This window comes from Lucilia cuprina, chromosome 6 (genome assembly GCF_022045245.1).
Source record: "Lucilia cuprina isolate Lc7/37 chromosome 6, ASM2204524v1, whole genome shotgun sequence".
In the NCBI taxonomy this organism is placed as follows: Eukaryota; Metazoa; Arthropoda; class Insecta; order Diptera; family Calliphoridae; genus Lucilia; species Lucilia cuprina.
The window spans coordinates 43,622,049-43,647,831 of record NC_060954.1 but is presented as its reverse complement, the minus strand read 5'-3'; the positions used below and the strand labels follow the sequence as shown (position 1 = coordinate 43,647,831).

The 25,783-nt window shown below is 30.2% G+C and overlaps 1 protein-coding gene across 1 annotated transcript in view; it reads left to right on the top strand.

Annotated features, from left to right (window-relative positions):
* LOC111685291 overlaps positions 1–25,783 on the top strand; it is a 60,567-nt gene that overhangs the window by 26,185 nt on the left and 8,599 nt on the right. The window contains exon 3 of the mRNA XM_023447545.2: positions 14,737–14,790. The gene's annotated coding sequence lies outside the window, so the exon portion shown is untranslated. The remainder of the gene's footprint in view (positions 1–14,736; positions 14,791–25,783) is intronic.

Sequence of the window (25,783 nt, the reverse complement as noted above, 5' to 3'; positions counted from 1 at the left end):
TTAAAAATTTAAACAAAAAAATTGTTGAAATATGAATAAAAATTATCATATAACCCTGAAATATGAAACGATTTTGTGTATTTTTGAATCGTAACTCAACGAACTCAAAACTAAATTGAATTTTTATGATTGTTTATTGTCATAGTATTTTTACTAATAAATAAAAATTCCCATTGATATTGACAAGAATTAAGAAGAATTTTCTTTTGTAGAAAAAAAAGAGGGGATTTTTTCGAAGTAAATTCTTTAACGACATGTGTTGAACGACTAACTAAACATATGTTTAGCTATTTTAACACAAAATCTTTAGGAAAAAATTTAGAAACTACCTGCTGTTTTCAAAAGTATTCCAACTAACTGTGCAGATGCTAGCTACAGTATGTGTAAATTTGTTTAAGTGTGAAATGAGTGCACTTCCTGTTTAACAGGAACTTAACCTTAAACTCAAAAATACTTAAGAATTTCTTAGGCTAAAAATATATTTATTTAATATTTGCTTGTAACTCTATTACTTCTTCTAATTGTGTTAAATTTTAGAAAATCTCTATAGAGTTTCTGTTAATACTTTGGAATTGTATTGTTTTCTTATTTTTTAAGTATTTAAATGTTTTGTTAAAATCTTAATCCTCTCCCAAGGTAAAGCTACCTGAGTTTGATATTTCATCATATTTTTTTTTTTGGAATTTCAATATTTTTTGAATTGAATGATTGTCTACTGTTTTGAGATTAAAACGTGATGTACGTATTAGTGGTTTGGGTTAAAATTAATCACAAATCTGTTTATTACATTGCACAGTGGTGTATGTTCTTCATAGACTTTATGAATTTAATTTATAGTTGTCACAGACTAGGCTTCTTGCCCTTCTCTATAAATAGGATCTTTGTGGCCCTAATCAACGTTTTGTTATCTAAAGTGATGTCTTATGTATTATACCTATTTTGAGGCCCTGAGCAAAACTCTGACAGACAGACATTCTACATAACTTGCACACCATAATGGTTGCATCAACTTGATTTAGTTCATTTATTTTATGAGCTAAATCATCTTTACCTTTGCTTTACGAAGCCCAAACAAGATCCCAACTTCGTTTTCTGAATCTCAAAGAAGCCCAAACAATATCCCAACGGAATCTCTCCGAAGTCCTATCCCACGATAACTACACATAGAGAAAAAAACAGCTAGAAAAGTACCGATACAATCCGGTGTCAAAAATGAGCTTACCACGTTTGTTAGCATTTAGACAATGGATTTGTATAACACCCAGTAACATCCAGTTATCCTTTTGACAACCACTATTGAAATTTTGACAATGCATCGTTATTATTGTAACAACGTATTGTTGTCATTTAGATTATGCTTTGTGTAGCTTTAGGAATGGTTTGTTTCAACTTCGACAACGAATAGTTCTCATTTCGAGAACGCGAACTTTTGTTGATTTAATAATGTCGTCTATTTTTATATATTTGTTACTAATTTGAGAACTATCCATATATACTTTGACAACGAATGTTTTTGAATCATTATGAACACTTTGAACTTTAAATACAATTTTTTGGTCTATTCAGATATTCTCTTTATTGAATCACTTTAAAGATTAAATCATTCTATTCAATGATGAATTTGTTGAGAAAGTACTTGAAGAACTTGCCAAGATATGGTGCCATACTATTCCTATTAACTTTTCATACTTATGGTCCATTATATGTATATGCTAGGACTACATAATATGCTAGTCTGAGAAGTGGCCAGTGGCCATTTAACAAGTTTTTGGTATAAAAAGAATACGACAAGGTGCGATATTTTTCAATATAAAAACATTTCGGGAAATAGTGCAAAATATAGAACTGAAATTTCAAAAGTTAATCGTCATACCAGCATCAATTTGTATTAAAAATAACTGAAAAAGTTCTCTATATATTTTCTAAAATGTTTTCATATACTACATAGTTATTAAGTATGTTTAAAGTATCAATTCTCGTAGACATTTAGTGTCCTCTTTTATCTTACATAAGTGTTTGCAATTTATTAAATCCCATCAGCGATTACATGTCATTAGTAGTCATGACACAAAGAATGCAAATCAATTGACGTCACATGACACATTTAAATGCAGTTAAGCGTTGAATAATATTTTAACTTTATACATAATAACTGCAGGTTTATTCGTATTTCTACAAATATTGACACTAAATATATAATATTTATTTATAGTGGGAGGCTTTTTTATTAAAATGTTCTTTTTATATAAAAAAAAGAAAACTATATAAATTTAAAGACTTTTTTTGAATTCTTCTACATTTCAACTAGAAATGGTGTAGAAAGATTTTATTATTTCATTCAAACGTCAAGATTAAAATGTTCTATCATATATTTTTAATATGCGAAATATTACACGTAACTAAAGTGTTATTTAGATATAGTAAATTGAATTATATACCTACTTATTGATGAATATTTTGATAGATAATATTGATAAATAGATTTCGAGCCAACAAATTTACTAGGCAACAAAGTAAACAAAAAATTTCCATTAATTTTGGAAAATATTTTCGAAATTAAACAAATATTACAATTAAAAAAAATTTAATTCTCGAATAATTCCATAAGCTTTTTTATCTGTACGGAAGACACATGGCATATCTGATCATATAGTTTGGTTCTACTAAAGCTTAAGTTAAATTCAGCTCTAGTTCAAGATCAGTTCTAGTTTACTTTCAGGTCAGTTCTAATTCACTTCTAGTTCAGTTCTAGTTTAGTTCTAGTTTAGTTCTAGTTCAGTTCTAGTTCAGTTCTAGTTCAGTTCTAGTTCAGTTCTAGTTCAGTTCTAGTTCAGTTCTAGTTCAGTTCTAGTTCAGTTCTAGTTCAGTTCTAGTTCAGTTCTAGTTCAGTTCTAGTTCAGTTCTAGTTCAGTTCTAGTTCAGTTCTAGTTCAGTTCTAGTTCAGTTCTAGTTCAGTTTTAGTTCAGTTCAGTTCTAGTTTAGTTCTAGCACTGTTCTACAACTGACCACTTTACAACAATTGCACAATTGATACTTAGCATGCCTTCCCATTTTTAAGTTAAGTAACTAAAAAACGTTTAAACATTATTTTCTTTAAGTTAAAAGGAACAAGTACATTTCAGTTTAAGTTTTATTGGTCATCATACATTTCTTTAATATAATACTCGTCCCTCATAATAACTGGTATTTTTAAGTTTTTTCTTCTTCTTTTTTCGTCATTTTACTAAAGTTCAGGTTCATTTCAGTTCTTTTGCTTCAAGTTAAATTATGTATATTTTTGAGACTGTCCGTCCGTCTGTCTGCCAGTTTTATTGCAAAACCTTAAGAAACCAGCAGCCTGTCTTCCGCTTTTCTTGTAATAAATGGACAAAAGTACAAAATTTTGCAGCTGTTAAATAAATTTTTGTTTCGTTTTTTCTTTTAATGTAGGTTGTGGCTAAATTTTTAAGTTAGTTCTACACGAACTACATGTTTTAAAATTTTAAACTTTTTTTTTCAAAATATAAAAACCGGTTGTGTCATCTTGTTCGGTTTTTTTTTACTTTTGGTCAAATGTCGTAAGTCGAAATAAAAATATGTGAAGAAAAACAAAAAATAATAACTTAAAAGTTATAAAAACATGAAATGTTTAGTGAGGAAAATTACATGAGTTTAAGACTATTAAACACTTTTTAAAGTGTTATTGACAGGGCAAAAAATTATGGTTTATAAAATGTACTTTAAACGAGCTTATTATAAGTACCAGGTACTGGTTTGTACTTTGGAGTTTTTCAGAGTTAAATATTTCTAAGAAGTTTATGCATCAAGTTAGAAGGAATATATGAGATATTCTTTTACGGATCAGTAATATTTTGTTAATTGTTTGTTAAAGAATTTAAGGGTTTTATTTATAAACATTTGGCAAAGTTTAAACACTTAATAAAAAAATGGCTAATGTGAAATAACTATTTCGTTTATTTAATGACACATTTTGTTGGTTTAACGAAAATGTGGAATATATCTAATAGATATTTCATTAATGTAAGTTTATCGTTTTTACTATGAACTTTGTCATTGATTGTACTATATTGTTTCGAAGAGATATTGAGGTTCATTCAAGAAATGAAATGTTTCATATTTATAATGAATATACAATTATTCATTGAATTATCATAATAATTTTAATCTGCTGTTAGTAAGACGAAAGGTGGGACATTGTTAAGTAGTTTTTAAGAAAAAAATTAACAATGTTATATAAATAGACTATCTGTTTGAAAAGCAATAGTTATGCTAATTTGTTTCTAATAATATTTACATGAAAATCTACTTAAGTGGCGGTAAATTTTTAAATAACAAACAAATACTTTGAATTAATAATGTGAAATGCATTTTGATTAGTAAATTAATATTGAAATAAACAGAAAAAACATCAAGCACATAAAAGTATAATAAAAGTATAATCTTATTTAAACGTATGTATAATAGAGGTGTTCTTTTAAATTATATAAAAAATAGGATTAGACTTATTGCTAAGCACAATTTAAAGTTTTAAAGTCATGGATTTAAATCTAATCTTTTTTCATTGGCAGTCAGTTTAAACAAATCTGTTTTTTTTTTTTTTTTTTGGAGCACGTTTAATGTTAAAATCTGTTTTAAATTATTTTGTTAAAATACAAAGTTTTGAACAAAATTAAAACAATAACAGAATCGAGTTTATAACATTAGTAAAAACAAATTTAAACTGAATTGAATGAATTCATTATTGTAGTTTTGTTGAGAGTAAAATTTGTATGAATTATGTGTAAAAAAATAGATTGTTGTTTTTTTAAACGATTTAACCAAATTAACATCAAAGTGTTTATAAAGTGTCAATAACATCCGTTGTCAAAATATGTACTAATAGTTCTTAAATTAGAAATGAAAATATAAAAAATAGACGACGTTATTAAGTCAACAAAAATGACTAGAAATTTACGTTGTCGAAAGAATAACTAGTCGTTGACCATATTAGTAACAACGATGCATTGCCAAAGCGACACAAAGTTTAATCGAAATGACAACAATACGTTGTTGCATTAACAACGATGTATTGTTAAAACTAAAACGATGGTTGTCAAAATTATAACTGTTATTTATATTTTATACACATCCATTCTCTGAATGTCAACAAACGTTGATAACAAATTGTATAGCAGATAACAGATTGTAACAATTTCAGTACTTTTTTCCCTGGTTTTCCCTCAATGTATGTGCAGCTTTATATTAATCTCTTGCTTTTCGTAACTAGGATCTTATAATGGTGGTCAGTTCTATCCTAACTAGAAATGGTTTTGAAAGATGTTGAGAGTGAAAAAACTGGACGATTGAAGGACAAAAAAATTGCGTTGTCGAAATAACAACGATTCGTTGTCGAAGTTACAACGATGCATTCGTTCTCTAAAAGTTAACAAACGTAGTAAACAAACTTTTGATAACAGATTGTATCAATTTTGATAATTTATTACCGGTTGTTACTTCTGTGTATGTGCGGCCTTAAATTAAGCTCGTGCTTTCTGAAAATATCGTCTTATATTAGTGGTCATTTCTAACCTAGCTAGAAATGGTCTCTCTCTACCAGATCCCTTTTTGAAAGACGTTGAGAGCGTGAGTGAAAAAACTAGAGGATTAAAAGACGACATAAAATGAAATTTGCGTTGTCGAAATAACAACGATTCGTTGTATAAGCTCCAACGATGCATCCGTTTTCAGAAATAGGATCTTTTATTGGTGGTCGGTTAATCCTAGCTAGAAATGGTTCCTCTCTACCAGATCCCTTTGTTGAAACACGTTGAGAGTGTGAGTGAAAAAAATACACGATTGAAAGACGACATAGAAAGAAATTTGCGTTGTCGTAATAACAACGATTCGTTGTCGTAATAACAACGATTCGTTGTCGAAGTTACAACGATGCATCTGTTCTCTGAATGTTAACGAACGTAGTAAGCTCACTTTTGAACCCTGAAATAAGTAAAAATCTCGGAATCTCTCTGAATTTAATAAATGCAGTGCATCTTAAAAGTGCATTTGATCTAAGCTCTAGAGCCGCTAGAAACCGGTTACCTTGCGAAAAACAGTCGGAGTAATATTATAATATTTTCAAATATTACCCCATTTTCTTTATAATTTCGAATGTAATTTCTGAACAGTTAGGACTATAGTCCTATAGGTTTGTTTTAGGTTATGTCGATGGGAGGATCATCAAATACGAAGTAACAAACCTAGGCCTACTATCGGGTCTATTGTGCGTTCCTTTACATTTAGGACTTACTTTTATAAGGACTGTAGAATAGTTGGTTCAAATCATCATATTACACAAAATGCCAAAAGGTTATTAATATAAATTACAATTCATATATATTTCCACTTTAAAAACTTCCACACGTAAAACTATTTATTGTCTTGATTTTCACACATTTATTTTTTCCCCACTAATTACACAATACAATTATTTCTTACTATACGCCAGAGAATTTGTTTTTCTTTTAAACTTTCATAGTAATTTATAGCAAAGTTTACTTTACAAATTAATAACAAATTTATAATTTATTACAAAACCAAAACTTATATTTAGTTTAAACAATAGTTTGTAGTTGCATGTCGTGTAAAATTAAAACAAATCACTACGACGAACGGCCGTACAGTGAGTAGTGTAAGCGTTGAAAGGCCTTTAGTTTTCTATTAATTGATTTAATTAAGTGAATAAACTTAATTAAAGTGAAATAATGTTAGTTACAAGGAACGTATGTATTTTTTGTCTATGTATATAAATATTGTTAATTTAAAATAGTATTGATTTTAAATTGAAATTGATTTATGTTAAAGTATGCAAAGTGATTGAATTAAAAAATCTAATTAGTTGCTTCTAGTATCCGACATTAGGTGCCAGCATTAATTAAGTAATTAGCATTGAATGCGTTAGTAAATTGGGTGGGAGTTAATAAAAAGAATATTAGTTATATATATGGAGTAAGTAATCTGATTTTAAAACTAGGAAGAGTTTTTTTCTTATTAAAATGTGTAATGGAAAAAACTATTCTATTGCCTGCTAGAACTTACAGGGGTAAAGTGAGCACTCAGATGAAGGCAAACATGTAGCCTTGACTTTAAAACTATACAAAGAGGAAAAAACGGTTTCAAATTATACACGACTGGTACCAAATTGTCAACAAAGTGTTTATAATTTTACAATAACATCCACTGTCAAATTATATACATACATACATACGACAACACTATGTTGTCAGATAACGTAACGAAGTTTGAAATTGCAACAATTCGTTGTCGAAATCAACAATTTATACACATTCGTTATCTTAATGTTAACATACGTGGTAAGCTCACTATTGTCATGGGACTGTATTAATTTCGGTACTTTTCTATTGGGTTTTCCCTCTGTGTACTGTTATCACGGCTAACCGGCTTTGATAACCGTCCCTGCTCACTATTGTTAAAGGATTGTATCAATTTCGGTACTTTTTATATTGGGTTTTCTCTCTTTGTACTGTTATCATGGCTACCCGGATTTGGTAGCCGTCCCTGCTACAAGAATTAGCAGACTAATTAGAAAAAGCATAAATCAGACGAAAACAGTGAAGAATTTAAAGATTAAACATATGCGTAAAATCAGTCAACAAAAAAAGACTTCCTAAGTGACTAAGATCTTATAATTAGTACTAGTACAGATCACTCGATCCCAGCAACTGTAAAAGGCCAATATAAGGAATTGTGAAGATTACGTTTACCCTGGAGTTAAAAAAACAGAGCAATAATGTGATCTCGATTTAATTAGTACCTTATGTCAGCACTAAATCCTTTGCGATCATCAACTCCACACTTTTGATGTTAAATTATAATGTTCTAAAAAATCGATCTCAAGATTGAAGAGGAACTATGATCAATGAGCAAATATCAAGATCATGGCATATATATGTGTTATCACCAACGCTTTACCGCAATCAACCTGAGGGTCGAATTATTGCGGACTGATAGCAGCTTTTCGAGGGGAAAAACCTGCAATCACTTGGTTGTATAGACATTTGGTCAATATTGACATTTGGTCCTCCAGACATTACCCTTTTTTTCCAACTCTAGTGAATGATTCATTTAAAACATCAGAAAAAGTAGCTTGGATATACAAAGAAAATCTGATACAGTATCTGATATACAAAGAAAATCATATCTGAGTTCTTCATCAGATATGACCTGATAAGACTAAATTTACCCACATAGAAACGCAATAAAGGTATGAAGCTGCAAATATGATTCGTCACGAATATCTGAAAAGCATAGAAAACATCAATCTGCTTAACATTGTCCCTGAGCCAATGCCAGGTTAGGTTATATGGGTTGCACTCTAGCAAGCGAGTTCACTCGGAGACCTTGTGTCTCATAGAATTACCATTCCCTAATATTGAGATCGTATAAACCAACCGGTGTTTTTAATAAAATCGCTCATGGTTATTAGTGACGCATCTCTGAGACAGTCTAGATAATGAAAAATAACTCTAACAAAATAGAGTAGTCTGAGCTCTTGTAATTCTGGATAGTCACATAGAAGGTGTTGCACCGATTACACTTCATTTTCGTCTAATCAACTTCTACAGTAGCTATAATTTGAGTATCCCATACGTTCCGTTCGAGTTTTTACTAAGAGACAAGAGAGTCCTAGTCCTATCTGTTGTCAGAGTGGGTCAGAGCAGTCTTGATATTCTACAAGTCCATTCATCTATCAATTTGTATAGGGTCGTTTATGCCCACATGTCCTGGAACACACATCAACTCAACGTGATGTTGTGTCAGTTGTAGCCCCTGTCTGCAGAAAACATAGTAAGTACGAGTGTAATAAACGCAATTATGAACTTAAAAGCCCTATTCGGCGGGTTCAGTTGTATGGGGGCAAGGTGAAATAATGGATCGATGGGGCTAGGTGAAATCATGGACCGATCTTAACAATTTTGAATAGGCTTTCTCCTTGAGATAATAAAAGATCATGTAACAAATTTCATTGAATTAGCTTAAATTGCGAACTGTAGTTTGATTACACGGTTTACATAGACGGACGTACGGACATCTCTATGTCATCATGGTTTTTAAAGTTAGTAATATATTTGAACTTGGTGCCACTGTGGAGCGAACATAGTATGTCAACGTTTAAATATTGACAAAAAATTAAGTAAAATCTGGTAAAACGGACCAATGTCAGATAGACAAGTAAATAAAGCTAGATCGACTATACTAAAACATCCCATGCATATACTTCTGTGGTATGGTTTGTTGCGGAATAAAGGTTTGTTACGGATTAGATTAGAAAACCCGGTTTTGTTCAACACTAAAGATTAGACTATTTAAACAAATAGTGTGATCGTTAAATTATTAACAAACTTCATAACTTTATACCTTTATTCTTTACAGAAAACATACATATTGTTTGTTATTGTTGCTATGCAACAAAAGAAACCGGCTTAAATGGACTTTATGTTTTGAAACGCACGTAAGAGCAACATTGTGTATGCGTTAACCAACACGACTGCAGCTTTTGACAATATATTTCTAAAATCTGTAAAATTGAAATTTAGTTTTATTTTTACAATTTAACGTGTCCATAAGCACGGTGTTAAAAAAATATATAAAAAAAGAAACACTAGATGGTGTTCAATATTAAACCAAATTATAAAAAAATATATATTTTGAAAAATATGCCCCTTTAAGCAAAAATTAAATGAATAGAGAAAAAAACTGTTGACAATTGTATTTAGTTAATCATATGACAGTTTGACATAAAAAACCAAAGCTTAACGTTGATTTGAAAACCTTAAAAAAATAAAATATTATTTTAAAGCTGCAGCTAAAGTTTAACGACTTTATAAGTCACAAAACTATTGTTTAATTAAAACTGTCTAGTGGTAAAATAAAAAAGTGACAGAAATAAATAAATAAATTTAATATAATTTTTTTGGAGTTTTAGATGCAAATCTTTTTCAACTACTTTTAAAATCAACAGGAAGTATTATTTAATAGTTTAAAGGTGAAAGCTTTCATTAAGCTTATTACCAAATTTATTTTAAACTTTCAACATTTCCGATGTTTCAAATTTTTTTCTATTGTTTATTAAATCGATTTATACAATTTTCTTTTAGTTCTTAGTAATTATTTTTTTATCTAGTTTTTATTTTTTGTTCATTGTTTATATATCTTTATTTAAATATGAGTATATGTTTATAAATAAAGTTGTTTTTTTTTTTGTTAGATAATGGAAATTTTTGCTTCTTTTGTTCGTTTATAAGCTGTTTTTTTTTTTTTTTTTTGTTTTCATTTGTGTCTTAGTTCTTTTCAATATTTACTTGTCATTCAATATTTATAACAAATTTAAGCTTTTAATACTTATTTCTTTGTTTAAACAATACGAAATGCAACAACAAAAAACTGCAGCTTAGTTTGAAATCTATTTAGTATAAAGAAAATATATATATTTTCTATGGCTATTTTTATCAGTAAAATGTTGTAATGTTTATTGTCTTAAAGTTAAGTACCTGTATTCAATGATTTTAAATTGATTTTTTTTGTTTTCAATACAAACAGAAAAATTGTTTTGACATATAGAGTGTACAATGGCTTTGTAAGCTAAAAAAGCTTTTTTGTTATCGAGTTTAGGCTTTAAAATGTTAGATTTCGAAATTAGTGATTCAAGTATCACAGATCAAAAAAAAAAAAAATTAATTTATATCCTCTTAGCTAAAGGATGTTTTGTACTGTGGATTAATCCGATAGACTCATTTTCACGAATGTTTTTACACTTTGAATATATACTTTTTGAACTTATTGATCCTCAATATATACCGAGACTATGGATCGGTATATATTGAGGATTATAAATCAGTTTACAATCCATATTACAAATTTAGATTTAAGCTCAGTTTACATTCAAGACTACAGCTCTGTTCTATATATAGTCAAGACTTTATATCAGTCTATAGGCCAGACTATGGATCAGTCTATAGCCCAGACTACAGATCAGTATATAGTCAAGACTATAGTTAAGTCTATAGTCAAGAATATAGATCAGTTTATAATCAAGACTAGAGATCAGTCTATAATCAAGATTGTAGATCAGTCTATGGTCAAGACTATAGATCTGTCTATAGTTAAGAATTTAGATCAGTCTATAGTCAAGACTATAGATCAGTCTATAGGGAAGACTATAGATCAGTCTATAGTCAAGACTATAGATCAGTCTATAGTCAAGACTATAGATCAGTCTATAGTCAAGACTATATATCAGTCTATAGTCAAAACTATAGATCAATTTATAGTCAAGACTATAGATCAGTTTATAGTCAAGACTATAGACCAGTCTTAAGCAAGACTATAGAACAGTTTATAGTCAAGACTATAGATCAGTCTATAGTCAAGAATATTGATCAGTCTATAGTCAATACTATAGATCACACTATAATCAAGACTATAGATCTGTCTGTAGTTAAGACTATAGATCTGTCTATAGTCAAGAATATAGATCAGACTATAGTCAAGACTATAGATCAGTCTATAGTCAAGACTATAGATCAGTTTATAGTCAAGACTATAGATCAGTTTATAGTCAAGACTATAGATCAGTCTATAGTTAAGACTATAGATCAGTCTATAGTCAAGACTATAGATCAGTCTATAGTCAAGACTATAGATCAGTCTATAGTCAAGACTATAGATCAGTCTATAGTCAAGACTATAGATCAGTCTATAGTCAAGACTATAGATCAGCCTATAGTCAAAACTATAGATCAGTGTAGACTATTCAGTATATAGTCAAAACTATAGATCAGTCTTAAGTTTCTGCCAAATTAACACATTTGCCCAAAAAAGTGTTTAATTTAATTTTTTTAGTTAATTTCAAAAAATGTTGTAAACATTTCACATTCAAGTATCATATGATTATGATGAGTCATGTCAAAGTCTTTATAGTCAATGATCAAATTACGCAAAAATTCGAAAAAATAAATAAGTAAAAAAGCCGTTAAGAGGTATAAAGAATACAAATGATTACATACAACAAGAAAATTGAAATATTTTTTTATTTTGGTAGAGCAGCCAAAATATTGAGGGACTTCCAGCTGTTTTAAAGGTCATTTCAGCTTGTCAATTTCATGTTGAAACAAAAGGATTAACTAAATTCCCAAACACTAGGCAAAAAAAAAAAAAAAAAACTTGTTTAGATTTTTTTTCGTTTCAACTTTATGTCATGGCAGAAGTATTTAGGCAAACTTGTCTGATTAAATACAATGGTTGATTTTTATTTAAACTATGTATTTAAGTTGCCAGTTAATTGAAATTTATTAAAAAAAAATTTACTCATACATTAAGTATTTGTTTAATAAACTTTAAAATATTTAATCATACAAAATAATAAAGGTGTGCTTATTATTATTGGCTTTTGCTGTAGTCTATAAGCAACAGCAGCAGTTGTTTGCTGTTAGTAAGCTTAAATTGATCTTTCCAGCTGAAATGACTTTTTTGTAAGCTTTTTTTTTAAAAAATTGTCAATATTTATTTTGTTAAATAATTTATCATTTAATTGACTGTGGATAAAAAATGTTTAATGTTTTTTTTTTGTTTATAAAAAATGTTTAAGCAGATGAAATATAAGAAAATTTCAGCTGTTAAAACTTTTTCAGCAATGAAGTACTTAAAGGATATTTTTTGTTTACACAGACAACAGATCAGTTCATAATATAGATCAGTCTATAATTAACACTATAAACAAGTCATTAGTTAAACCTATGGGTCAGTGTATGTCAAGACTTTAGATTAATCTATACTCAAGACTATAGATCAGTCTAGAATCAAGACAATATAAAAGTTTATAGTCAAGACTATGGATTATTCTATAGTTAAACTATAGATATTTCTAGTCCATATCTAGTTCTAGATCTTTCTATAGTCAAGACAGTATATGGACAAAAATACTACCGATCAGTTAAGATGAAATTTTTAGTCAAGACTGCAGTTTAATCTATAGTCTAGACTAAAGATCAGTCTATAGTCAAGACTATAGATCAGTCTATAGTCAAGACAATAGATCAGTCCATAGTCAAGACTATAGATCAGTCTATAGTCAAGACTATAGATAAGTCTATAGTCTAAACTACGAAATAATCTTCAGTCTAGACTACGGATTAATCTATAGTCAAGACAATAGATCTGTCGAGAGTCAAGACTATAGATCAGTCTCTAGTCAAAACTATAGATCATTCTATAGTGTAGTCTATGGAATAGTCTGTAGTCAAAACTGCAGATTAGTCTATAGCCAAGACTATAAATCAGTCTATAGTCAAGACTATAGATCAGTCTATTGAATAGTCTATAGTCAAAACTATTGATTAGTTTATAGTCAAGACTATAGATCAATCTATAATCAAGACTAAAAATCAGGCTATAGTCAAGACTATAGATCAGTCTAAAGTCATGACTTCAGATCAGTCTATAGTCAAGACTATAGATTAGTTATAGTCAAGACTATAGATAAGTCTATAGTATAGTCAAGACTATAGATCAGTCTATAGTCAAGACTATAGATCAGTCTATAGTATAGAATGATCTATGGTCTTGACTATATAGTCAAGACTATAGATCATTCTATAGTCAAGACTATAGATCAGTCTATAGTTAAGACTATAGATCAGTCTATAGTCAAGACAATAGATCAGTCTGTAGCCAAGACTATAGATCAGACTATAGTCAAGACTGTAGATCAGTCTATAGTCAAGAATATAGATTAGTCTATAGTCAAGAATATAGATCAGTCTATAGTCAAGACTATAGATCAGTCTATAGTCAAGACTATAGATCAGTCTATAGTCAAGACTATAGATCAGTCTATAGTCAAGACTATAGATCAGTCTATAGTCAAGACTATAGATCAGTCTATAGTCAAGACTATAGATCAGTCTATAGTCAAGACTATAGATCAGTCTATAGTCAAGACTATAGATCGGTCTATAGTCAAGACTATAGATCAGTCTATAGTCAAGACTATAGATCAGCCTATAGTCAAGACTATAGATCAGTCTATAGTCAAGACTATAGATCAGTCTATAGTCAAGACTATAGATCTACTGTCAAGATCTGTCTATAGTTGAGACAAGTAAAGATCAGTCTACAGTCAAGACTATAGATCAGTCTGTAGTCAAGACCATAGATCAGTCTATAGTAAAAGATATCGAACTGTCTGTAGTATTAAGTATAGTCAAGTTCAAGACTTTAAATATTTGAACCATTTACACACATAGTGCAAGATAATTTAAAACTTTTTAAAGTTATTTTATGTATTAATTGCATTTAATATAAACATTCAATTGAAAAACGGAAAAGGAAATCATTTGTGATTTTATTATTTCCCTTAAAAAAGACGTGATCATGTATTAAAAACAAAAATTATTATACGATAATAAAAAAAAACCTTAAGTGGTCGGCCGGCTTGTGGGTCGTTTATTATTTATGAGATCAATAAAAAAAATATTTATAATTGCCATTTAAGAAATTCCCCGAAATGCAAAATAATTTGAGCAGATGTTAAAATAATTAATGTTAAACTTATAAATGAATAAAATAACCAGACAACCAGTTACACTTTAATTAAGTATTTTGAAATTATTATTAAAACAAAATATGCATTTGTCAACGAAAACTAATTGATTTGTTTTGCATTTTTTATTTTAATTACAGATATAATTTGGCTTTTAAAACAGAATTTCAAAACAAATAATTATTAATTATAAGGTAAGTTTTATATATTTATATTTGTAAATATAAATGTATGACTAATACATTAACGCATAAATAAAATAAACTCGTTGTTTTAATGGAAAAAAATAATTTATTTATTTAAAATTTTCTTATGAAAATTATTTAACATTTTTATGCAATTTTAACTCCTACACTTGAGTTTGTTTTTTAACTTTATGAAATGAGTATTTTTTTTAGTGTGTTATAAGCAGGCCAAAGTTTGTCTTTAAATAAAAAAAGCTTGTGTTATTTAAATGCATTTCAAACTTAGACATCTAGATAAAAAAATAATGTGTTTTAACAGACATTTTGATTGTTTAAAATGTACTATTTTTAATTTTTTATTTTATTATATTTAAAAAAAGCTCTACAATTGCAATGACTTTTAGACCTTAAGGCTTGTTGTTCATATGTAGATAAAAATACTGATTTTTTCATTATATGTACAGCGAAACGCAAAAAGTCACTTGGTTTTTGTTTGCAAAATTTAAGGTAAATATTTATGGCGAAATATTTTCGTGTTGAAATTAAGAAAACATTTTTATTATGTTTATTTATATATAAATTTTGTGTTTAATTAAAAAAAGTATGAAAAAAAGTTCATTTGCAAGGCTTTCAAGACAATGGAAGTCAGTTTAACGGTCTGTGTTGCAGAACTAATGGATTCTTCACATAAAGATCTATATACCCCTCGAATTTTGAAACTATCGGTTTAGCGGTTTAAATGTAATTTACTACAAATTTAAACTTTGACTGTCCGTCTATCTAAACCTTGTATTCAAACAACAGGTCGCAATTTAAAATTTGGTACATGATTGTCCCAGATGAAACCTATTAAAAATGGTTAAGATCGGTTCATTATTTCACCTAGCCCCCATAAAACTGAATCCCCCAATAGGGCTTGTAAATCTTGTAATCAAACTACATGTCGCTATTTTGAAGATAATTCAATGAAATTTGGCACATGAAGAGCCCCTTTAAAATTTGACTTAAATGTCCAATTAAATGGCTTAAGTTTATATGAGGCAAAGTACATTTAAATTTGTTGGTCTATTAAAGTTTTTGCTGTCGTATTGCCGGCGTCGTAAACTGCATAGCAGAGACCGTCCCGGCATCTTCTTATGGCAACTTTTGCATAAGATGGCGGCTCTTTTCCTTTTCCACTGTCTAGCTTCTTCTTTCCCGTTTTTAGTTCTTCGCCAACATATTCGTCTTCGGAATATCTGACTTAGTGTTGTCACTCTTACTAGCAGGATTTAGATTTTCTTTGAGTAAAGTACGGCTTGGATTCGACTGTGTATTAAAAGACGGGACTGTGTATTTTCTTCTTAGGTTTATTTTCAGTTGTCAACTTGTCGCAAAACCTGATCCTCTTTGCATCAGATCTTGTAATAGAGTCCGATTTTTCCTTTGTAGTGTCTTAGGATTGACTATTTATGATTTCCTGAAGTATATTTTTAAACTCCTTCCTCTGTGCTAGTAGAAAGTTTTTTTCTAAGTAATACGCTGTTTAGCTAACTATGCTATCCCTCACCTCTTTCACCTTTTGCTCTTCTTCATTCATTTTGGGATTTGTTTTTATCATCTGAGGATTCAGAATCGGAAGTCTCACCTATATTTAAAGGCTGAGGTTGCTTATACCTCTCTGCGAACACATCTATCTCATTTACTCCTATGTTTTTGCCAATGGTATGTTGTACCTTGTCCTACACGGAGGACAAACTAGCCAACTCTGTAGTAGTCTTTTGCTTACGATTGCAGGATAACGACGGTACGTGACTCGCGAGTAAACCACCCTGCAACGTATTTTTATCCTTTTATTTTTCTAATTTTTGGGGAATACTATATTCCCATGTAGTAGACAATCTACTTTCCTTCCGCTTAAGAAAAACTAAAGCTGGGAGAAAACAGATGGTCCACCTATACATCCAATCCGCCAACCGGTGATGCGTTCGGAAGGAAAAAAAGGTAAAAATCCAAAAGTTATTATCCCTAAAATCCTTTTTATCGAGGTTGGATTCCGCTATTGACATTATGGGGACAGTTTTAGCTTTATTAGTAGCATTATAAGCTAGTTTAAGCTTTAATTGTAGCTTTATAAACTGTTAAATTATAGCTTCAATCGCGGCTTTATAATCGTCTAAGTTAATATGTATATAGTACAGTTTTTACTTCAGTAATAGCTTTACAAAAATTCCAATGTTTTCTTTAATCGTGGCTTTATAAAGAATCTAGTATTTTCTTAAGCCGATGCTTTATAAAAGCCTAGTTAAGTTTCAACCGTAGTCCTTTAAATAGTTAAATTTTATTTTCAATCATGAATCTTTAAATAGTCCTTTCCATATAGATTAAGACTGTTAAGTATTTTGAACTTTACTCCGGAAAGACCCTGGTTATACTTCGCCAAATATTGTGAACCCAGCAACAGCTGTATGAAACGAAAGTTTTCAAATCAGAAAAGAACTATCGGTCACAGTCAAACTGTTACCACGACAATTTTAACTTCACTCCGGAAAGAGCCTGGTTATACTTTGCCCAATATTGTGAACCCAGCAACAGCTGTATGAAACGAAAGTTTTCAAATCAGAAAAGAACTATCGGTCACAGTCAAACTGTTACAACAACAACTTTAATCGGGCCCAGTTTAGCTAACTTATTACTTTTTCTCACCTTAGCATTGGACCCTATACAGCTCTTCACCGTCGCCTTAACGTTATGATTCTCGGCTACGAGGGGCGTGAGTTATGTTCCTTCTATTTGCCGTTTTGATGTAAATTTAAAGTTCTATTTTTAAAACACTTAACACACTACTAATTAAATGTGAAAAAACATTCATACAGAAATCTTTTGTCATTTTAATTTAGAAAAATTGTATATTAAAATTTCGTTTTTAAAACAAAATGTTTTAAATTTAATTTAAATTTTGATCTCATACAAATTTCTATCGAAATCCCCCAGAAAAAAAGAAAAAAACATATATTTACACGGACGACTAAATCTCAAATTATATGAAAAATATTGTCACAAGTAATTAACACTCAACGAAACAATCAAACATTTACACTAACACACCTTATTGGTGTTTGAACGTCTAGAAATTTGGTAATTTATTAAGAAAATAAATAATGTTTAGAAATGAAACTAATTATAATTTATTTGCAATCAAACACTTTTTTTCACCAACTACTCCCTTGTTTTTTTTTTTTTTTTTGTTTTTTGTTAAAAAAAAGTGTGAAATAAACTGGCGGAACATGACAAATATAATTTGTATTTGTGTAAAATTAAATAAATATGATTTATATATTAGTTGTATTAGAAATTCGAAAGAAACGTATATATCATTAAAATTAGTTAATGCTAGTTAACATTACTGATAATTGGTTATAATGGGTGATTTCTTAGAAATTTGGGACAAAATTATTTATAAATAACTTTTGTAGATATTGAAAATTACATTTTAATAAGAAACAATTTAAAATATTTTACAATAAAAGTCAAGGACAGCAGATGTTTAAATTGAAATTCAGTGACGATTTTGCTTTAGTCTGTCCCACTGTCTAACCATCTGTGTTAACTTTTCATATAGATGTTCGAATACTTCTCTAATTCTATGCAAAAATTCTTCGTCGTCCTGTGAGTGAAACTCATAAGCGACCTTAGAATCCAGCCATGTCGTGAACTTTGTGTCCCAACCTTGATGCTATCGCAATCTCTGTATAGGATGTTCTTAACTGTACCTTAGCTAAGAGGTCTAAAATAGAGGAGGTTTGTACCAGAGTGCTTCATCTGGTACTAGAAGTCCTCAGAGTCTATCAAACCAATTCGTGGCGTTTCCCTCGATGTGTCCAATACAATACAACAGAGTTTCTGTAATTCTATGAAAAAATAGTGAGCAAAAACGTTGGCCCTTCGACGCCTTGTGAGTCAAACACATAAACGACCTTAGGATCCAGCCATGTCGTGAACTTTGTGTCTACCAAACCTATTCGTGGCCTATTCCCAACCTTGATGCTATCGCAATCTCTGCATAGGATGTTCTTATCAGTACCTTAGCTAAGAGGTCTACAATCGTCAGTTCAACCTTGTTTTGATTACTGGAAGATCTCTTTCGGAATCACTTTTGACTCTAGTCGACACCCATAACACAAGAACAAAATATAAGAAAAGTTGTCGGTACTAGATGTCCTTAGGACAGTATTGTTTTGATTACTGGAAGATCTCTTTCGGGATCATTTCTGACTGTAATCGATATCCAAAATACAAGAACATAAAGTGTGTTAAATGAGTGATGTAAGGTCTGAAATAATGTTTGAAATAAGAGTAATGGGCACCTAAAAATTAGGAACAGAATACCTATAAAAGATTGATGTACTGGCTAGGAGTATGTCTGGAGTAACAGTAGTCGACACCCAAAACACGGGAACATAAAGTCTATGAAAGGATTGATGTATTGGCTTGGGGTATGTTTGGGAAAGCTGCTGATCAGCTTCGTGTAAGTGATCAGTTTATTAAATTTGGCGAATGAAAAGTTTATATAAAATTGTCATTATGATAACAGATGTTCTCAGGTCAGTATTGTTTTGATTAGTGAAAGATCTCTTTCGGGATTATATCTGACTGTAATCGATATCCAAAATACAGGAACAGAATGTCTATTAAACGATTAATGTATAAGCTGTGGGTATGTTTGGAATAACAGTAATCGACTCCTAAAACATGAGAACAGAATGTCTATTAAAAGATTGATCCTAGCCCATACAGTTATGTTTGGAGTAACAATAGTCGACACCCAAAACAAAGGAACAAAAAGTCTATGAAAGAATTGATATATGACTTTCATGTAAGTGATCAGCAAATGATATGTTTTCGCCATAATTAAGTTATCGAATGAAAAGTTTAACAGGCGGTATGTTGGATCATTAGTAGTATTCAGTAATCGATCCTAAAGTTGTCATTTATGCTGTGAGTGGATAGCTCTTACTTTTAAAAAAAGTGTAGAACTTGGACCGATTCATCATTATCATAAATATAGAGTTCTTTGTAGCACTCTGTGGATGTTCGGCTCCTTTTAGGATGACCATATGGAGGACACAAAAATCCGGAGAGATAGAGTTTTTTATATGAAAAAAAAAATAAATTTTCTGTAAAGAAAAGTTGTTGAAAAGTTTTCTATAGGAAAGATGCTGAAATAACGATAGACCTATCTTTATAGTTATAGAGAAAAGTTGCTAAAAGAATTTTCTCTCTAGAAATATTGTTAGGCTACTAATGGAGCTTTCTTAACAGAGATATATAGATCCTACAGTTTTCTCTCTAGGAATATTGTTGGGCTACTAATAGAGCTTTTGTAACAGAGATAGATAGATCCACTTTCTGTCTAGGAAAACTTTTGTGTAAGAAATATAGTTTTCACTAAAGGAAAGCAGTTATGCTACCGATGAAGCTTTTTCTACATAGAACGTTAAATGAGCGATACAGCTTTCTCGACAGAAAATTTCTTCAGGGGACAGAAGAGCTTTATATATATGGTAATTGTTGCGAGCTTTCTGTATAGAAAAGTTGTTGAGAAAGCTTCTGTGGTGTCACAGACAACACAAAATCCTGTGATATTTAATGCGTAAAGCCTAGAAAAAGAATAACACAAATAACACCACAGATAACATCTATTACATGTATTTTAATAGCATTTTTCACTGTTCAATACCTCACCTCTAAAGAAACAACATTTAATGCTTACATCACTTGCAACATATGCAAATTTTAAGAAAAACACAAAACGATTACTGATCCCGAAGATCAGTGAATATTTTAATGTAATTTCCATTAATAAACAAAGTAAAATGTACAAGAGTACAAGATACGAATGAGTTAATTTATTATTTATTGAGAACCGCAATCCGATTAAATGCTACATATCAAAATGAATAATTGAAGGCGACATGTAAATTGTCTTGTATGTTTCTTTTTTTTTTTTTTTTTCTTTCACTACATCATGCTGACTTTAATGACATTTAAATCTACACCATATTTGTTGTGTTGTACGAGTATAATGTTTGTTTTATGTGATTTCTGTAATGAACATAAACAATCATAAAAGATTATGATCATAATGATGATCGTGGTGTTGTCGGTGGTGTCAGTGCTAGTGGTGGTGATTGTCTTGATTACCCGTCATTTGCTGCATGATGATTGAAATTCCACTAAATAAAATAAAAATTTAACTCAACATATTCAAATTTTTCTCATATATGTATGTGGACAGAATGTGAGCAAGAAAAGTAGGCGATTCTAACAATAAGATCTTTAGAAGATGATGACAACCACAAACATACTTTAGTAATGATCACTACATTTAAATGGTATTTTAGCCACAAAAACACATCATCATTATTATCAAAAAATTATTATTTTTTGTTGAACTGTGTTGTAGTCAATTTTTTTTTTCTTCTTTTTATTAAGGTGACACTTTTGACTAGGCACGATCACGATATTTTACTAGCCTATCCATACAAGTATGTTTGTCTGTCTGTCTCAATGTCTGGCTTTTTTTCAGTTTAAAAAATTACATTACATTACGTTTGATTTTGTTTAGCCAAAGTTTGTACAAATATCTTTGAAATTGTTTTATATTGAAGGCACTCCCATATGTCATTCATTTGTCTTTGTTTGAAAATATAATAAAAAAAAAACGCAACAGTAACAACAAATTACATATTAACAAAATCATCATTTAAATAATAATCATCTAAATCAGAAATGAGGTGGAGCCTGATCGCAGGGAGGTTAGGAAAATACGGTTTCATTCATTGACTATATTAGCAACAATTTAAACTTGAAAACATGTCATATAATTACTAGAGATTGAAAATAAAAAAATATTTTCAACATTTAAGTCGATTAGTAGGGAACTCTATATATATACATATCTGAAGAAATAATTTTCGACATGCAAAAGATTTCGGAGATAATAGATTTATTTAATATTTTCGAAATTGTAAATATCGATCTTATATTCTCGAAATTAAAAAAATATCAATAATTTTCGATCGATCAAGTATCGATCTAAGGAGTGAGATCGAAAAATTCTTAACACACGTTTTTCATTACATTTTTCAACCAAAGTATTATTTGATTTTTTTTTTTTTGATCAAGTTACCTTTGAAAAACATGTGAGTTATTATGTGTAATGTCAATTATATTAATTTTTTTGTTAATCTGATTAAAATGAGTGACCAGAAAAAAGTGCGTACTGAAATTATTAAATATTTTCAACTAAACCCAACTTGGTCTTACAAAAAGTTGGCCAAGCATACAAAGGTCTGCCGTCAAACTGTTTCCAATGTTATTAAACAGTACCGGGAGAACTTGTCAGTTGATAGAAAACCTGGTTCAGGTAGAAGGAATGGTCCACATGATGTTTCTAAAGCCAAAAAAATAGAACGCATTTTCAAAAGAGCTCCAACACATCGGTAGGAAAGCAGGTCGGTTAGCTCAGTGCTCGGACTATTTGGTACGAAAAGTTAAAGCTAATGCAGGTTTAAAAACATACAAGGCTCAAAAAGTTCCTGACAGGAACGCTGCTAAAAATTTAGAGGCCAAAAACAGAGCACGGAAATTGAAGTCAAGTTTTATAAAAAAATATTCTTGCTGCATAATGGATGACGAAACGTATGTTCTGGCAGATTTTTCGCAACTTCCAGGTCAAAAGTTTTATGTTGCTGATGCTCGAGGGAATGTTGAAGAAAAGTTTAGGACCCAAAGCAGACAAAATTTCCCAGAAAGTTCTTGGTATGGCAAGCAATATGCAGTTGCGGCAAAAGAAGCCAATCATTTGTTACAACGGGCTCTATAAATACCGAAATTTACATCAAGGAATGTTTACAAAAAAGGCTGCTTCCATTCATAAGACTTCATAATGTGTCCACTTATTTTTGGCCTGACTTGGCATCCTGTCACTATGGTAAACAAGCCCTTGAGTGGTACAAGAACAATAATGTGGTATTTGTACCAAGAGAGGCAAATCCTCCAAACTGCCCGGAGCTAAGGCCAGTGGAGAGATATTGGGCTCTTGTTAAAAGAGAATTGAAGAGTACAAAAAAGGTGTCCAAAAGTGTGGTAGATTTTAAACGGAGATGGACTACATGTTCGAGCAAAGTGACAGAAAGCACTATAAAAACGTTAATGGAAGGGTTTCCGAAAAGGGTTCAAAATTTCATCACTAGTGATTAAAACTATAAAAATATTATTTTTTTTTAAATTGTAATAATAATTTGAATCAAATAAAAAAACAATCATGCTGTAAGTTTAGTGGTTTCTTTTTTATAAACATATATGTATGTTAAGAATTTTTCGATCTCACTCCTTATATCCAAGATATTTATTTTTCTTCCGATATTGTTAATATTTCAAACTGATATCGAAAATGATCTCCTGCCTTTCAAATATCCTTCAAAATACCCCCGAAAATATTTACATCATAATTAAAACGTTCATGATACATGTACATATGATGCAACCGAACATTTTCGGTTACAATCTACTGTCCCAACTGTGCCAACAAACGTTTACAATTTGAGGTTTATTTTTTCTTTTTATTTCATTTTACTTGTAACTTTTTTTATGTTCAACATTTTCGACTTTAAATACACTTTAAAATGCACTGAAAACAAACGATGAATGTTTACTATGTTAATGATAAATGTCATTACCCATAAGCACGGTTTAAAGTAATTAATTTTTCTATGTTATAGTCCAACGTCTTAAAGAGCCAACAAAATAATGCGTTTAATACCAACAAACATATGGACGGTACCACCGATCGACAATTGTCTCGCGCGTAAGAATGTGTTTTTAATGAATTTTAAAATTGTTGTAATGTTGTTTAATATTTTGTATGCATTTAATGACAGAAATGTCATAAATACATTGTTTTGTTATTGAAGCGAAATTTTTGTTTTCGTTTTATGATCAATTAATAGAAAAACGCTAAAAAATATTTGTGAAAAATCAGCGTTATTTTAAAGGGAAAAGTATTTTTATAGTTATAGGGCAAATTGTTAGCTTATTTTCACTATTTTTTAAAAAACTTTGACAATATAAAGTTGGTTATGATCGGTTCTGTGATCAGAGAGATACTTCCCTTATACGTTCCTTACTCGAGGATTCAAATAACTTTAAACTCTCCCATATGTGCAATGAAATCCATAATGATCAGTAAACTGTTTAAAACATGATCGTTTCCACTAAAAAAATAAACAGTGATCTTTTTCAACATTTGTAGGACAACTTGAATCTAGCCATATGGAATCTAAAAACCATTGTCTTAAACTGTTCATTCTCATTCAAGTCATGATCGTTATCGTGATGGTAGCTTGAAAGCAGGTTCGTTAGCTTTAGAGTTCACGTAATGGGAGTTTGTTTTCATCTTGAAGATATGATCATTCTTATATTGAGCTGCTTAAAATCAGCTTCGTAACCTTAACAAACCCATCATCTTGTTCAAGACATGTACGTGCTAGAAAACACCACACTGATCTTTTTGATCACTCGTATTAAGTAGCTTATATCGAACTTCGCTAACTGTAATGTCCTCGATGTTTTCCTATATCTCAGAGCAATAGCGTAAACCAAAAGATCTTCTATCACGTTCAAGACCTCCATGATCGTTTCATTACCATCTTAGTAAACCTCGAAAAACTGTGCAATAGAATCTAAACGATCTGATCTGTCATCTGGTTCATTATATGATTTTTAACCAATGGTAGTTTGTTTTCCTCATTCTCATTATTAGCTGCTTTGTAGACCTTAAGAAACCTGTCATCTTGTTCAAACCGTGATTGTTCCAAAAAAAAACAAACCATTAATCTTTCTGATCACTCTTATAGGTAGCTTGTATCTCACTTCGTAAACCCTAATGTCCTTTATGTTTTCCTATATCTCTGAGCTATGGATTAATCCAAACGTTTTGATGATCAGCATTTTTGTCCAAGACATCCAAGATTGTTCTCATAGGGTGCAGCTTGAAAGCAGCTTAATTAATCCAAACGTTCTGATGTCAAATTGATCTGCATTTTTGTCCAAGACATCCAAGATTGTTCTCATAGGGTGCAGCTTGAAAGCAGCTTAATTTATCCAAACTTCCCCATGTTTAACATATCTGCTATCTCGTCCAAGACATCCAATATCGTTCTTATAAGGTGCAGCATGAAACGAGCTTTTAGTAAACCTTTGTATACCTAATGTTTTGCAATATAACTGTTGTACAATATAATCTAAACGATCTTTACTGATCTGTCATCTTGTTGAATATATGGATCGTTCACGTAATTGGAATTTCTTTTACTCTTTAACATATTATCTTTCTCATAATGAGCTGCTTAAAATCTGCTTCGTAAACATTCACAAACAAAATAATCCAAATGATATTTCTGTTAAACTGATCTAGGATCTTATTCAGGGTATGATCATTCTCGTAATAGAATCGAAATACAAATGGAAATTTCTTTTACTCTTTAACATACATGCTTAAAATCTGCTTCGTAAACATTCACAAACAAATTAATCTAAATTATATTTCTGTTAAACTGATCTGGGATCTTGTTAGGCGTAGGATCGTTCATGTAATAGAATCGGAATACAAATAATTGCATCCAAATAGTTCCATCGGTGTCTGAAGTTGCAGTTTTGATTAGAGTTATTGTGTAACATTTAAATTTTAGTTTATCTTTAAAATAAAGTACTGATCACTGGTAAACACAGTCAGTATAACTATGAACTTAATTAATCATAGATATCTTTACTGTACCATTACTTTTCATAGAGCACTATAATTTTGTTTGTATTCGAAGTTTGACTAACGATCAATTGACTTTTTGGCGGCGTTCTTTTTGATTTTTTTTTTTAAGTTACATATTAAACGATTTTTGTCTGGTTCAGTTTTTGTTTAACACAAAAATATATAAACGAGTGGGCTTGATTTCATTTAGTT